The sequence below is a fragment of the Euprymna scolopes genome, chromosome 6 (genome assembly GCF_053919585.1).
Source record: "Euprymna scolopes isolate OS-2025 chromosome 6, ASM5391958v1, whole genome shotgun sequence".
Classification (NCBI taxonomy): domain Eukaryota; kingdom Metazoa; phylum Mollusca; class Cephalopoda; order Sepiida; family Sepiolidae; genus Euprymna; species Euprymna scolopes.
Genome location: NC_136487.1, coordinates 126,940,736 through 126,944,709, shown reverse-complemented (window position 1 = coordinate 126,944,709; position 3,974 = coordinate 126,940,736). Strand labels below are relative to the sequence as shown.

At 36.4% G+C, this 3,974-nt stretch overlaps 1 pseudogene; it reads left to right on the top strand.

The window, feature by feature from the left end:
* The first annotated feature begins 2,213 nt into the window (after positions 1 to 2,213).
* Positions 2,214 to 2,331, top strand: LOC145278401 (5S ribosomal RNA; annotated as a pseudogene).
* Positions 2,332 to 3,974: the final 1,643 nt, after the last annotated feature.

Below are 3,974 nucleotides of genomic sequence, written 5' to 3'. Positions count from 1 at the left end.
GCCCCCTGTTCTTATCGTTCCCAAATCGAAGTACATTCTAACCCTATTTTTCTGAAGCCAGTCGTGTCCTAGTATTACGCTTCTGTTCAGATTTTCCGCGACAAAGAATTCCTGGTGGTTAGACTGACTTCCTATCCCTACTTTTAATCGAGCAATCCCTTCTACAATTAATGGAGACCCATTTGTTGTTCTAAGACTAACCCTTTTATCGCGTAATTCGCGTCCCTGTTTAAGTGCCTTAAAAACACTGCTGTGTATCACTGACACTTCTGCACCTGTATCTACTAGGGTCCTATAACTTTTCCCTTCTATTCTAATTAACACGGAATTCTATGCGCCCATATTACCGACTATGTGCGCCGGTATGTTCTTGTTCAGCTCGTCGGGCGTTGCGCGAACGGAGCGCCTCCGTTTCTCTGAATGCTCCTGCTGCAAAATCTTGCTATGTGACCAATTTCGCCACAGCAGTAGCACCTAATGATCCGCCTACCTTCCTCTTTCTTCTTAGTTTTATATACCGGACCCCTACTCTTTACTTGGCCCCCTCTGTTACGTTGGTCTCCATATCTTAGAGGACTGGCTGGACCCATAGCGTCAGCTGGAATCCGCCGTCTCGTGTGACAAACCTCGATGGGCTCGTCCCCATACTCCTGGCTTGCTTTGAGCCGGATCTTCATTTTACTATATATATATATATATATATATATATATATATATATATATATATATATATATATATATATATATATATATATATATATACATATATATATATATATGCAAAACCAAGAACAAAATAACAATTTCCCTTTACAAAACAACCAAATCAAGCTCCATGAATAAATATTTGAAGATATATAGCACTTGAAACAAAAAACTCTTTACCAAATTGTCTGGATTCGATGTTTAAAAAAAAACTCGAAAACACGTTGAAATGTAAAACAAACCAAACCAAACACTATGAATAAATATACGAAGATATAAAGAACTTGAAGCATAAAACTTCTACCAGAATACTTTCATTCAACATTAATTTATCCGAAACAGATTGATATGCCGTAAAGCAAAACAACCAACCAAAAATATTAAAAAAAAAAAAAAAAAAAAACTTGAATCATTAAATGTTTTACCAAAATTACCGAATTCGGCATTGAATAAAAGAGTTGATATGCCGTAAAATAAAACAACTAATTTAGTTTTACATCGCATGATTTGTGAATAAATTATTTAATCTCGGCAGTTGCATAACACAAACCTGCGTAATAGTGAATTATTGTAAATAAAAACGAGACATTTTCTTGTATCTTGTGTGTGCATTCCGTGCCTATTTCTCATAAGTCTATATTTTAGTTCACACTCTGTAAACAGGTGGTATTGCATTCTAAATTGTTTTGAATTCAATTGTTATTTTAGGCATTAAAAGATGAAATAGCTAAAAAAAAAAAAAACGTTCACACACATAAAATAAAGAAAAAAGGAAAAAGAAAGCAATATTTAGTTTTGTATTATATATTATTTGGGAAAAAATGCAAAAAAAAAATATCCAATAAGAATTCTTGATTGCACACATTATATAAACAGTAAACACATTTTGCGTTTTATTTTTTATTTTTTTCCCATGTCATAACGACAAAACAAAGGATCCGATTTCCGGCTCAGGCGTCAGTTTTTAAAGAGAAACCGACTATAACTCTGGGTTTCTGAAAAAAAAAAATACTGTCACCAGACTTCGATTCTTCATTCGAAATTTTGGATTGGTTTAACAGAAGCAATTCACTTTTTGATATCGTCTTTTTGGTTTATTTGTTTTAGATTCGACTCGTAGTTCAATTCCATCGTCTGAAAATAGTATCTGACGCCGACTCCTGAACTCAGATATATTGCGGCTAAATTAGTTTTAAGGAACTATGACTCCTGCTCAGGCTTCGACTCCTGTAAACATTGCCGACTACCCAATCTTCAACTTTGAATTATCATCCTTAGTTTTAATATTATCACATGCTGTAGTTGACAATTTCAAATATATTTTGATAGTGATACTTTTAAAATGAAACTATTTCACTGATTGAATTGTAGGCCAGTATGTTACAAGTTTGCAATCTCGACCTTAAATACCTGCCCACGTCTATTTCATAAAGCTTCAAAATAGACCTGTAATTTTAAAATAAAAATGATATCTTGATAGTTCACAACTCTCTTAAATAGTTGGGCTAGTAATCGGCATAATCACGTTGATGCACTGGTTCTCGTTAGATCATCGAAGTTAAGCAACGTTGAGCCTGGTCAGTACTAAAATGGGTGATCATTTGTGAATTCCAGGTGCTGCATGTGCTCTCCGCTTATCAGTGCCGATTCAGGAGAGGTGTGGTTAGTGATTGCGCAACCCTTGCCTCACATTTTCACGCGCAACTACCTTTACATTGTCTTTCGAGGCTTTCGAAGACTTCCAATTGGGCTATCCGGCGTTTCTCGAGGCAAAGAGTGTATTATATTTCTATTAAAACTTCTATCTTTCTTTCTATCCCCCTCTTTCGCTTTCGCTCAATTGTTTTCCACTCAAGTTGGACATGCGCATACAACACGTAGGTAACCAAGAATTCTTCTTGGATCTTTGTTTTTTGGGTTTTCTTTGCATTTTTTTCCAAAATAATATATTATACAAAGCTAAATCTTGCTTTGTTTCTTCTTTATTCTTTATTCTATTTACAAGGTCAATTTACATTTTGTACCACAAATTCGCTTATATTTTAGTATTTAATTATTATTTTATTTTATTAAATTATATGTATTTATTACCACCTACGATTAATCATTGTCATTTTATCTTGAGGTCCATTGTCGAGCAGTGTCAGGGGGTTGCACTAGAGCATTTCTCGCTTAGGGGACAGTTTGTGAGGATGTGTGCAACAGTTTGCGTCCTGTACATAGCTTCACGTCTGTAGGTTGTCCCGTATTTTGGCACCATTCGCTCGGGCTCGGTTGAGTGTTATCCGCTCTTTCTGGGGGAGTTCAGAGCCTACTCGGAAAAGCCTCATTGTTGTTGTCTCCGACTGATTCAATCCACCAGCACAGGCAGAAAAACACTGGTGTTGTTCGTTCGAGGCCTGTGATAGCTCTTACGTGATGAGAGAAGCTGAAACATCTCTTGGTGTACAAATGAAGGATGCCTATTGTCGGTGCTCTGCTTATAGCGCTCTACTTTCACTATCGCCTCTCCACGGAACTGTGGCGGAGCAATTCCTGACATTCTGTAGACAGATGGCATGTTGGTCGATTATAGGTTGCTGGTAATCATCCTGCATGCCTTGTCGACCTTTGCAGCATGAGTAGAACGACTAAAACGCGCTTTAATTCTTTCTCAGTTGTGGGGAGCAACCTGAATCTATTGTGTTTATTCGAAATTAAAATAAGATACTTTTTTGTAAAACACAAAGTGTTAAAAACGCGAAGTAAATAGTGACCGAAATTAGTTAGCGTAAATCTCTAGACAATGAGACACCCTAAGAGGAAAACAATATCTCTAAACTTTCCTTTAAAATAGTAGGTATGGAATTGTACTAAGTATAATACTTAGTTGCTTTTTAAGGAGAGTAGAAGGCATTATGAGTTCAGCCCTCATTTTCAATAAATGAGCGATTTTTTATGGCAAAGGGAGAAAAACGTTGTATACTCGGTCGATAGCAGTAGCTAGAGATGACTAAATTCTCTTTCCATTCTATTCTATTCTATTCTATTTTCATTGTCATGCCACTAATTAGGGTGCTGGAGGTAAATATTTTATTTGGCTGGCGTTAAGTGTCTAATAATCAGAGACTCGAACCTTTTACTAACTCCCAAGGAGGAAATCTTATAAGCAAGTGCATAATACTAGGGTTACTGCATTGCCATTTGGTAAATGGAGTCTGAATCATGCAGTAGCCTCTTGTAGGGCCTCTCGATACCATATTAATGGGAACTGCTACGGCTTTTCGTTT